We start from the raw sequence: 13,472 nt of genomic DNA, 5'->3' as shown, positions 1-13,472 counted from the left end.
TTTTGCTATAAATCTAGAGGAAACTTAAATATTTTGAATTATTTTTCCCATGTTCTATTTGTACAACCATATATCATCACTAATACTGGCATTAAAATGTGTTGTCACATGTTATGGAAAGTTGTCAGGGGTTTTACATTTAAATTGGATGTTTATTTAATAGAAACACTCCAGAGAAAGTGACTTCTTTTTCTTCTGCTGAACAAGGACATTTGCAGGAGGTTGCCTCTGGATAGTCTACTTGCTTAGTACTTTGAATAGTGACTCCACTAATAAAATTTCTACATACAAACAACTTTTTAGGAATGCATTTGTCAGTAAAGGAGTGGTTCCCAAACTCCATTTCATGAACCAATGCCAGGCTGGCTACCCAGGAATCACCTAACAAGGTTGTTTAAGGATGTCATTTCTGATCCACGTCCCTGGAAATTCTGATTCAGAAAGTCTGGGGTGGAGCCCCAGAAGCTAGACTTAGCAAGCAATCATTCTGAGGCATGGCTAAGTTTGGGAAGCACTGTGAAAGTCTAGGCTCTCATATTTTTGTTTTGTCTCATATCTCTTAATTTTTTTTCCCTTTGGGATAAAGTTCAAATTCTTTAACTCAGCATCCCCCAGCCCTCCATGATCTAGCCCTAACCTATCTTTCAAATCTTATTCCTTGTTGTTCCTCTTCACCACTTCCAACACTCATGGTGGAATTGAACTGGCCACTGTTTTCCATTTTGCTTTTATGCCTGGAAACTTTACTTATGCTATTGCCCTTGACTATGTGTCCTGTCCCACTTCTGTGTACACCCAAATCTACCCCATTTCTCATGGTCTATACTATAGTGTGCATAAGATTGATGTGGAAGGCTTCTTTAAAATGCCAACTTCTGGGTCTCACTTCTGGGGTTTCTGATTCAGTAGATCTGGAGCTCTTAAGAACCTCAGAGAATCTGATGCTGACCACACATTCAGAAACACTGCATTTAGCTCAAATGCCATCTCTTTACAAAACCATTTCTGGAAATGTTTGCCCTTCCCTACTACAACTCTTATAGTATTTTGTTTGTAGCTCTATGATTTAACACTTCACTCTTTACCTTGTATTTGATTTATTCATGTACGTCATCATTTTCCTCACTCAACACATATTTATTGGCTACGAAAGGCACATCTTTCCTTCAAGAACTTAAACTCTTTGAGATAGGAGATCTCTGCTTATTTATCACTGTAAACTTAGGCATGAATCTTGTCTGTGTCAATGGGGGTGGTAAAGTTTAAATCTCTTTGCTGTAGATGGGAGGGAGGATAGAACTTGTCCCAAGATGAGACTTTATTTTCCCAAGGAGATGTGTACATGAGGCAGGTCTTTTCCCTGTCTGCATGCCCCAGATCTGAGATTTATGCACAAGAGTGGGATCTCAGAAGCCTTCTGCGGTTGGACAGTCTCAGAGCACAGTGATGACTGGATTCCAGGGAGGCTCTTGGCTTAGATAGGATGGGAAGCACCTGGCACTTCTAAATACAGTAGTTCTGCCCTATGCAGATCCCTCCCACCATAAGGGGCAAGAGATATTTGGTGATAAGGATCTGGATGGACTTACCTTGGGACAGGCTTCCCTTCTTTGTCTCACCTGAAGCAGCAATTGCAACTTCTTTGAAATTGTTTTTGAAATGCTGAGGCTCCTTAATTATTTTTAATATACTTTACATATAATATATATATAATAATCCATACTACCAGCTGAGTATTATATTTCCATATTGCCAGTCTCATATAATTATATAAAACATGTATATATGTATATATACACATATGCCCATGCCTGTCTTTTACTATAGATTATTTTACAGAAATTATGTCATGTTACTCACACCTTTTTGTATCTTACTCTTCTTGCCTCTTACTAGTTATGTGGCCTTAGATTCTCTGAGCTTCAGTTTCCTCATCGAGAAAATGAAGATTATAATAGAACCTATCTCATAGAGTTGTTGTGAGCAGTCAACTAGTTAAAATACATAAAGCACTTAAAAGAGTACCATATATGAATGTTTGCTATTATCATCGTTACTATTACTCCCATTCAATAAAACCTACAAGTCAACAGCAATCTCACTATTCCGTTCTTTTTAATGGCTACACAGCATTTTGTGATATAGATGGAGAATAATTTATTCAACCATTCCACTTTTAGTGGACATTTACTTTATTTCCAATTCATATTTTACACTAAAAAACAACATAGCAATAAACACCTTTATATATATATACCCTTACATGCTGTTGGTTTTTTCAGTCTGAAACAGTTTCCCAGGAATGAAATAGCTGGGTCGAAGGGTATATGCATATTGTTTTTAATTTCATCAAATGTTGACTTATTGCTTTTTAAAAAGCATATAACATATTTACAAGTCTACTAGTAATTTATGAGAGTACAAATTTCCCCTTGCAATCCCACCAACAGTTTATCTTACTGCTCTTTTTAAGTTTTGTAAGTCTTATGGATAAAAATAAGTCATCTCATTGTTACATTAACTTGAGTTTTTCTGTTTACTTATGAGTCTGAGTATCTTTTGAAAAAAATCATTGGCCATTTGAATTTGCTTCTCTATGAAGTGGCTCTTCCTACCGTTTGCCTGTTTTTTGAATGGGTTGTTTTTCTTTGTCAATTGTTAAGAGGTCCTATAAGCCCCTCATCTGTTCTCTGGGTGCAACTATGTTTTCAATTCCTTGTTTACCTGTTGATTTAATTATTATGTCTTCTGCCAAAATTTTGAAGAATTGTATATAGTCAAATATCTTAAGGTCTCTCCATTTCTAGATTGTGCATGTTGTTCCCTAGATTTTCTTGCAAGAGTTTTACTATTTTTACATTAAAATATGTATTTATCGGGAAACTATATTGCTTTTAGGTATAAAATAGAGGTCCAATTTTATTTTAAGTTAATAGCCAGTTGTATCCACACTGTTCATTAACAATCCATCTCTTCCCCACTGAAATGAAACATCACCTTTGTCATGTATTAAATGCTTATATATGCTTTCCAATTTTGCATTATCTATTTTGTTTCTTTGATCTAATTGTCTATTACTCCCATGCCACTGCCATGTTTTGATTTAATTACATTGACTTTAGAGTATATTCTGGTATCTGGTTAAGATATTTCTCTCTCATTATTATTATTTTTCATGACTTTTCTAGGGTATTTATTCTTTTATATAAGTACTAAGATTATATTATATAAATGCCCTCTTTTTTTCCCCTAAAAATCCACACTGGCAATTTTCAATTGGAATTTAAAAAATAATATTGACTTTGGGAGAATTGAGGTCTTATGATATAAAGTTTTATTATTCATTCGTTCATCCCTTATTTTCAGATTTCATTTTACATCCTTCAGTAAGGTAAAGCAATTTTCTTCATACCGGTCTGATGCTTTTCTTGTTAAATTCAATCCAGTGTATAACATAGGTTATTTTCTTTATTGTGAATATAATGTTTCTCATTTCTATTTCTTGGTGTTTGTTGTCTGAATAGAGATACACTATTTGTTTTATAGTAACCTTGTATTCCTTTATGGTACCACATTCTTTGAATAAGTCTCATAGATTTTACTAGAGTGATTGGTTTTCTGGCTATACAAATATACCATTAGCAGACAAAGAAATAGATAGCATTTCTGATGTTTATATTCATTTATTTTTTGGTCTTTTTATTAACTAGACCATCCAAGGCAATGTTGAATAATAAACAAAGATAAGAGGCATTCTTGTCTTGTTCTGAATTTTATTTGAACAGGTCAGTGCTTTGCCATTTGGGATTATATTTCACATCCATTTTTGGTAAACAATCTGTACCATTTTAAAAGATTTTATTTTAATCTTATTTAACTTAGAAATTTATTAGGAAGGTAGCTGAATTTTATCAATTGACTTTTAAGCCTTTCTTGATATCATCACTCATATGGTTTTCCTCTTTTAAGTTATTGATGTAATTAATTATGTTGATAGATTTACTGATACTGAACCTCCTTTGCATTTCCAAATTCAATTCTATATGACAGTTAGTAATATCTATGAAACAAACCAGCCAAAATCTCAGTGGCTTTAAAAACAACAATCATTTGTTACTGCTTATGTGTCTTCAGGTTAACTGGGGTCTGGCTGATCCAGTTTGGGTTGAGCTGAGTGGCTCTGATTGTCACTGTAGGTCTGTTGGTCTGTTGGGGCTGCTTTACTTCAGGCTGTAGTGGCAAGTGCAGCTCTGCCCTAAGTAACTCTTATCCTCCTGACAAGGCAAGTAGGCTAGCCAGGCTAGTCTTGAGGTGACTGCAGAGACACAGGAGGGAAGGAGAAAATGCACAAGGTTTCCTAAGGCCTAGGCTGGGAAGTGGCATTTGGCTGATTTCAAAGTTAAGGGACAGGGAAATGTACACCATGTAAAAATACCTGGACACAGGGAGGAGTGAAGAACTGTAATCCACCACACTCTAGTTGGTTATAATTATACTTTATTGAAAGATTGCGGCCGGGCGCGGTGGCTCACACCTGTGGTCCCAGCACTTTGGGAGGCCGAGGCGGGCGGATCACGAGGTCAGGAGATCAAGACCATCCTGGCTAACACGGTGAAACCCCGTCTCTACTAAAAATACAAAAAACAATAGCCGGGCGTGGTGGCGGGCGCCTGTGGTCCCAGCTGCTCCGGCGGCTGAGGCAGGAGAATGGCGTGAACCCGGGAGGCCGAGCTTGCAGTGAGCCGAGATCACACCACTGAACTCCAGCCTGGGCGACAGAGCAAGACTCTGTCTCAAAAAAAAAAAAAAAAAAAAAGAAAGAAAGATTGCTGGATTGTATTTGTTGATGTTTTATTCAAAATGTCAACATTTACCCCCAAGAATTAGTGTCTATAGATTTCTTTTTTGTGGTCTTCCTTCTAGGTTTGGATATTAAATTTAGGTTGGCTTTATAAAAAAGAATTAAGGGGTTTTCTTTATTTTTTATGGCCTATAAGAGTTTAAATGACAGTAAAATTACTTGTTTTAAAAGAAAAAAGTTGAATTGAAACAAATGATTCTCTGCTATGATGACTGTTTCAGTGGTAGATGTTTATTCACGATTTAATTCTTTTATTTGATAATTGACCTATTCAATTTTTATTCTTCTTGTGGGGTAAATTTGGCTTTCTAAAAAAATCATCCTTTTTCTCTAGGTTTTCAAATGTGTTGTTACAGAGTTTAATGCAGTTTCTTTTATAATTATTTAAAATTTTCTCATCTGTGGTTATGTCTGTTTTTTCATTTCAAGTCTTGTAAATATTTATTTTTTTTCTTAATTAGACTTGCAAGATGATTATCTGTTTTATTTCTCAAAGAACAATTTTTGGCTATTTCATTAATTCAAGCTTTTATGTTATCAAAGCCTTTCCTAGTACTTTTTAGTTTTATTTGTGTTTTTTTTCCAAATATTTTAAGATGAATTTTAAGCTCATTTACCTTCTCATCTTTGTTTATTAATACTGAAAACATTTAAGAATAGAATTTTTTCTCACTCATAAGTAGAAGTTGAACAATGAGAACACATGGACACAGAGAGGGGAACATCACACACCGGGGCCTGTCGGGGGGTGGGGGGAAAGGGGAGGGCGAGCATTAGGACAAATACCTAATGCATGTGGAGCTTAAAACCTAGATGACCGGTTGATGGGTGCAGCAAACCACCATGGCACATGTATACCTATGTGACAAACCTGCACGTTCACCACATGTATCCCATAACTTAAAGTAAAAAAAAAAAAAAAAAATAGAATTTTTTTCTGAGTACAACATTCTTTTTTTTTTTTTTTTGAGACGGAGTCTCGCTGTCGCCCAGGCTGGAGTGCAGTGGCGCAATCTCGGCTCACTGCAAGCTCCGCCTCCCGGGTTCACGCCATTCTCCTGCCTCAGCCTCCTGAGTAGCTGGGACTACAGGCGCCCGCCACCCCGCCTGGCTAATTTTTTGTATTTTTAGTAGAGACGAGGTTTCACCGTGTTAGCCAGGATGGTCTCGATCTCTTGACCTCGTGATCCACCCGCCTCGGCCTCCCAAAGTGCTGGGATTACAGGCGTGAGCCACCGCGCCCGGCGAGTACAACATTCTTTGTGCCACATAGGTTTTGGAATAAAATGTTCTTTTTAATTGCAGTTTACATAGTTTATAATTTCACTTTTGAATCAATGGTGTTCTAGGAGTGTATTTTGTAATTTCCTCTTTTCCTTTTCCATTTTATTTTAGATTCAGTGAGTATATGTGCAGGTTTGTTACATGGGTAAATTGCATGTCACTGAGGCTTGTTGTAAGAATGATTCTGCTACCAAGGTAGTGAGCATAATATCTGAAAGGTAGCCTCCCCACTCATGTTCCCATCTTTGTGTCCACATGTATTTAATGTTTAGCGCCCACTTATAAGTCAGAACCTACGGTATTTGGTTTTATGTTTCTGCATTAGTTCACTTAGGATAATGGCCTCCAGCTGCATCCATGTTGCTGCAAAGAACATGATTTCATTATTTTTTATGGAGGTATTGTATTCCATAGTGTATAGGTACCCCATTTTCTTTATCCAGTCTGCTGTTGATGGGCATTTAGGTTGATTCCATATCTTTGCTATTGTGAATAAAGCTGCAATGAACATACAAGAGCATGTGTCTTTTTGGTAGACTGATTCATTTTCCTTTGGGTATACACTCCAAACAGTTATTTTTTGCTTATTTTAAATTATTCATTTAAATTTTATAGTTGTTATGCTCAGAAAAGCTCTTTTCCATTATCTTTGACCAAAAAAAAAAAAAATCACAGATTTTCCTATATTTCTTCTCTTTTCTCCTTCTAGGAGACTTATTATTTTTCAGGATCTATCCTCCAAGGTTCTTATGTTTCTCCTCATCGTTTCATTGCCTTTATATTTTTGACTTTGTGCTTTGTGATTCTTCTTCCACTTTATCTTCCAGGCCACTGTTTTGGGTCTCAGCAATAATCTTCTTCTTAAATGCATCTACTGAACTGTTTATTTGGGAAATCACATTTTTGTTTGTAGTTATAGAAAGTCTATTTTTATGCTGTGCATGTATCTGCTTATATGCTCCTATTTTGTTATTGTTATTGGTAGTGATGGTTTTCAAGTTGTCACTTGTCTCTCCTCCCATCAGTTTAATTTTTTTTAGGTATACGTTGCTCAATTTACCTCTCTCTGGTTGGTGATTGCTGAACCCACAGAAATGGTTATAAAGCATTTTGTTGTCAGCACACTGAGGTCAGCTCATACTAGAAGGGGAGCTCCCCAAGGGGTAGTAAGCCATCGAGTAGTGGGAAACTAGAAACTAGTACCTGGAGAAAGCTGCTGTCTTCCCAGGTCTACACTGACCCTGTCTGTTGCTTTAGTTCATTCCTTCTTGGCCTCTTGAAGGTCTAGGAGACCAGGAACACAAGTATAATGTTGTTTTCCCAGTCTCCTAGTCTGTTTGTGCTGGGCCTTTCTAGTGCTGGATCCAGGCTTTGCTCAAGGGGCAAAGCCTGACAACACTTATTTCTACTGAGTCTTCCATAACGTCTAGGACCCCACTCATATCCAGCTCTTCTCCTTAGGCTTCAATAGCCATTAGGTTGAGGAGAAGCAGGAAGCCTGGAGCTGACAATGGGAAACAACACATGCTTAGTTGGTATCTTCCCAGAGCCCTCTGTGGTTTCTAAAGAAGAAGAAAAAAGGCCTTTTAATGGACTTTAGTTACATTACTTCCTAGGGAGTCACTTTATAATAACACAGAACTAGTGGTGAAATTCAGGGTGGGTACCTGCATCAGTTTGGGTACAGTCATGAAAATAGAGCCACTAAAATGTTACCATGATAAGGAATTTAATATATTTTAGAAACTGGATTCATAAAAAGTAGGAGGAGCTAGAGAGTGAAAGTCTGGAAGATTCATGCTGGAGGATCACACAAATGTCTCTAATGACTTTAACTTGAAACACTGGAGGAGGTGAGGAAACAAAAGCTCACAGGAATTCTGAGAAGTCGCCAGGTCTAGTTGCATAAGGCTGATCGGAGGTGGACCTCATAGAGAGATCTGTGAAGCCACACTATCTGACTGTCACAGCCTCCTGAGAACAATGACTTCTGCTTCACTCTCACATTCCAAGTCTTGAGTGAGTTTCTCTCAGTGGCAAACTCTAACTTGGAACCATACAAGGAAGGAGCTTCTGAAAACCTACTTCCCAGCCTTAGCCAGAAGTGGTCCCTGAGTTGACATCAGACAATCCAGCAAGTAGCCCAGAAGAAAGAACAAAGACTAGCAGTGTAGGATTATGAGTGTGGCTAAGGAAGCCTCTGAGAGGACTCCTCTGTCCTTAGTCACAGTGCCATAGCTTTCTTGATTGGTGTGCTTTGATGTGGTTCTCAGAAATGTCCTCTTCACTACCAAGAAAGACAGAGCATCACTCACTATCCATGGATTCTTTCAGAATCCTCTGGCCCATGCCAACCGCAGCCTTCTTGACAATGTCAGCATCTGATATGCAAAAAGTATTGGATTTTGCAACAGAAAGACCTGGGTTCAAATACTGCTAGTGCTATTCCATAGATATGGGAACCTGAACTGGTAATTACCCTTTCCAAGCTCTTTTCATTACTTGTAAATCAAGGCTGACACTGTGTAATACTGAGAAAAGGTACAAGGATGAAATAACAGTTTGTATAAAGCACAATATATTAACTACCTCATTTATTTTGGGTTATTAGTCTTGCTGCCTTGACAATGATTCTGGTGCATGCCTAAAACAAAGGAAAATGATGCTGTTATTTCTTTTCTTTTATAGTAAGTGGGGACCCTCCAAGGAGATTCTCTTTTGCTGTCCTAGCAACAGTAAGGCAAACCTCCTATTATTGATCTGAGTTGCCTCCCCAAAGCAGACAACAGTGAATCCTTACCTTGCAGGCTGGGTGATGTAGGGAGGGAAAAGGCCTTATAGAATAGAGTGGAATAAATATAGAAAAAAATGTAATAAGAAACAATCATGCAAGATCCTCATAGTGGGAGAGGGGATGAGAACATGGAAAGGGAAATAGCAGCAGAGACTGCCCTGGGAGAAGCAGAATGGGGAAGAATAAAGAATCCCACACGTGGGATACTGAGAAGAGTACATGAGTAGGGAGGTCCCTTAGAGAAGACCACAGTTAGCTACAGTATGGCAGGTACAGTTATGACAACAGTGTAATGGGTAAAGTCACTTCAGCCATGTGCCAGACACATCCATTCTACACCATGTAAAATCATACCAAGTAGGTTACAGTTTCAAGTGAAGGAAAGTATAGGTCTAAGTGTCTCATCATGAGAAACCCAGCTTATTATTTCTTAACCATCTGTAAGTCACTTCTCTTTCTCTAAAATGTAACAGTTGTATACAGTACCAGCTGTGTATAAGGGCTCTTCACATGTCCCAACCCCTGGCACTCCAAAGAAGGCTCCAGGAAGCTACCCAAGAAGACAAAGGATCAGAAGCAAAACGACTGGAAATGCAGTGAAGATCATTTAAACTATCAGAGGAAGAGGAAGATTCCAAGAATCTTTCTTTACCAAAATCGTGGGCAATGAGACAGGGTTGGAGAGAAACAGAGAGAGAAGGTGTCACAGATGGGAATGTCTGAAAGCAGATGGAGTTTGTGGTGGAAGATGTTTTCATTAGGGATCAACAACTGTGAAAGGAAGTGGGAGGAGGCTGGGTTGGGCAGAGGGAGAAGTTGAACTGTGAAGCAGGACTAACAAAGCCTTAGCCTACCTGGCAGGGAGCTCTGGAGTGAGTAGTGTCTGTCAGAGTGCCTCTGTTGATCTAAAATGGCCAGGCTTTGCTCATTCATGGAATGTGGGCTGACCTAGGAAGGGAATGACCTCAAGTGAAGCAGTTCTGCAGCAGAGACAAACCGTGAGGGAGCTGACAGCTGGAGGCTGCCTAGCGACTGCACTCCCCATAGCTGGGCAGCAAGCCTTTCTCTGGAGGAGAATCTGGACAGCACTCCTTTATGTCTATCACACTGTGGGGGTGGGGGGTAGCGGGATGTGGGGAGGGGCAAGGGTCAGGCATTGACAGAAAACAAAGGAAAGCCCAGTAAGCCCTCAGATCTCTTCTCTTTCTCTAATGTTTGACTTTATCTTCAGAGAAATTTTAGAGGTATTTTTTATTTCATAATATTAACAAAATATTCAGTGTCATATTGTGGAAAGAGCAGGGACTTTGGAAGCAGAAGGGCCTACTTGCATCTCAATCCTGCCTGGGTGCACCTCTTACTAGCTGTATAATCTTGGATCTGTTGCTCCACCTCTCTGAGCTTGTTTCCTCATCTGGAAAATGGAAATAATAATAACCATTAACTCAGAGGGTTGCTTTCAGTATAAAGTGCCATATTCTGGATAAATATGTAATACATACTAGTATATTAAACAAATAATATTTATAATGATGAGGATATTTATTGTGCCTCTTATGTGCCAGGCACTATGTTATACCACAGGTTGGGCATAGGACGAGTTAATCTTAGAGGAGTTTCACACAATCCTTTTCTTCTACGAATTTACAATCTTGTTGAGAGAATTCAAGATATAGGCAAATATGAAGGGCTAACAACTTACTACTATATCCAATAATTTTTTTGTGAAATAAAATTTTCTTTCCCGAACTGTTTTATTTTACCATTGTCAGTATGACTGCTAGAATGAAGGCAAGAACGAGACCTGAAAATCTTCTGGAAACTGACCCAGGCCAAAGTCTTTTGTGTGTTACTTCCTGGCAGAGACAATGGCAAGGTCTTCAGTTTCAGATGTAGTGAATGTTGGGAGCATGCTATGAGGAAAAGGCCAACTTTGATTACCCATTCCTCTTTGACACAGGTGATTCTGAATGCTGTGGAATGATAGGGATTCTGGGTGAAGATCCGTTGCTGCCCGGTGATATTGGTTGGGAATGAGACGGAATCTTTGAAAAAGCTGTAGCTCATTGTTTCCTTCTTCGCTGGAGAAGAAAGTGACAAACATTTAAAGATGTTCATTCCTGACAGGCATCCCAACATCACATTATAATGGCCCAAATGTCAATTTTACAGGAGGCAGAAAATCACACATCTGCTTGGTGTAGATTGGAAAGGTCTTAGTGTTAAGCTGTTTTTGGATACATCATTGACATCGCTCTGTCTTGTAACTTTCTCTCCCTTTAAAACCCATTCTGGTTTGTAACGGACAAACATAGGGAACAGAGAAGACTTGATCTGAAAATCTTTCTGGACTTCTCATTTCAGTTATCTATTGCTGTGTAACAAAGCACTCCCAAACTGAGTGGCCTAAAACAACCACCAATTTGCTCACAAGTCTGTGGGTTGGAAATGGGGACAGGGTGCAGCAGGAATGGCTTTTCGGTGTCCCGTGAAATCTGGAGGCTCACAGCTTGAATGGCTAGGAGCTGACTGAGATGGCTTAATTGGTGCGATATGTCTGGAGCCTCGGTTCTTGCCATCAGCTGGGTTGTTCAGTTCCCTTTCACATGGACTCTTCATATGGCCAGCTCGGGCTTCCTTACAACTTGAGTCTCAGGGTGTCTGACTTCTTACATGGTGTCTGGCTTCCCTTGGAGGGAACTGCATCTGCCAATTTTCTTAAAGGTGAGGACTGAAACTGGCATAGGATCACTTTAGCCACATTACAAGTCACAAGGACAGCCTGGATTCAAGGGTGAGGAAAATAGACATTAGCTCTGCAAGGTGGAGCGGCATATAAATATATACAGGATTAGGAGAACTTGTCGGTCACGACTCCAGTAACTATTGCTGCATAGCATATTACCCTAAAATTTAGTAGCTAAAAACAAATTAGAAATTAAAAACATTTAATTTTGTTCACAATTTTATGGGTTAGGAATGTGAGGAGGACTCCACTGAGTAGTTCTCCACTGAGGGATCTCTCATAAAGTTGCAGTCACATGTCAGCTGGGGCTGCAGTTATCTCGTGGTATGATTGGACTTGACATCCAAGAGAGATCTCTCCCTTTGCCAGCCAGCAATGCTGGCTGTCGTCTGGGAGCTCAGCTAGCATGGTTGACTGGTGAGCCTAAATGTGAACTCTCTAGTATGGCAGCCTCAGTGTGGACAAACTTCATACATGGTAGCTGGCTTTTCCCGGAGCAAACATTCCAAAGAGGGCCAGGCAGAAGCTACATGGCCTCTTCTCACCTAGCCTAAAAGTAACAGAGTAACACTTCTACCATACTCTATGGGCTGAAGCAGTTACAAACCCAGTCAGTATCAAGAAGGGAGGACATAGTGGCCACATTTCAATGGCCACATTTTAAAACTGCTATGGTGGCCAAGAGTTGGGGAGCTGGAGATTATGTTTTCCAGCTCTTTTGTTGTGGAAATCCACCAACTCATTGGAGATTCCAATAGAAATGAACCTTAAATCATGATATAGATAAACACTGCAGGGTTTGAATCAGAAATGAATGCCTTTCAGAGCTCTGGCATTTGGATCTGAACGTTCAAATCATTGAGACTTAAGCGTAAAAATTAAAGTGGCTTCCAACTCCCAGATCTTGGCCCAGTGGGCTTTTCTTTATCTCAAGCACTCTGGCTGGAAGTGTAGCTTTTGCCAGGCTGCCTCCTTTTGAACCAGCTTTCTGCTGTGAAATGTTTTCACAAATGAAAAACATGTTTCATCCAGTGAGAAGCAGTCTTGTCACTAAAACATCTAATTTGGTGGTGCCTGATGACAATGTCTCTACACCCAGGTAGTCCAAAACTGCAGAAAAAAAAAGCCCTAAGTGTATGCGTCTTCTGCCCTCCTGCTCACTCCAACTTTACCCTTTAGCACAGACAAGGGAACCATGTGGCCTCTTGCCCAGAAACATTGCTCAGAGCTGCTGTAGGATGAGCAAACCTGGAATCCAGAGTCTGGTGTCTTGAGGCATTTGTAGACTAGCAGGAAACTGACACTGAGATAATAGGGCCAAGAGGGTGAGCCTCTTAGGACCTTTTCCACTTCACTACCAAGTAGTAAACCCTCTGTCCTTTATTCCAGAAAGCAGCCCAGCCCTCTTTAGAGGCGCGGCCATGCAACATTTTGTTTTAGAATATTGCTTTAATTCCAGGACGAATTCACTCTACCACACAGAATAACTCTGCACCCCATGCTCTACCGGGTCAATGGAATTTCTCTCACAAGAGCAGCAGAGACAGGATGGGACACATTTTACCAAAGTGACAAGGCACAGAGAGGTGAAGTGACCAGTGAAGTGCAAATTGCTACACTGAAAACTGAACGTACTTCCGCTACAGTGGGATGAGGGAGATGGATCTGGGTGGGAAAGGGGAAGTACTATAAGCTAAGCCAGGTCTTCCTTGAGATGCTTCAAGACTGAATCCCTTTGGTGGCAGGAAAAGACCTACGGACCATCCTCACACAGGTGTCAGATCTTC

Source organism: Nomascus leucogenys, chromosome X, assembly GCF_006542625.1.
Source record: "Nomascus leucogenys isolate Asia chromosome X, Asia_NLE_v1, whole genome shotgun sequence".
In the NCBI taxonomy this organism is placed as follows: domain Eukaryota; kingdom Metazoa; phylum Chordata; class Mammalia; order Primates; family Hylobatidae; genus Nomascus; species Nomascus leucogenys.
This window is presented reverse-complemented; position numbering follows the sequence as displayed.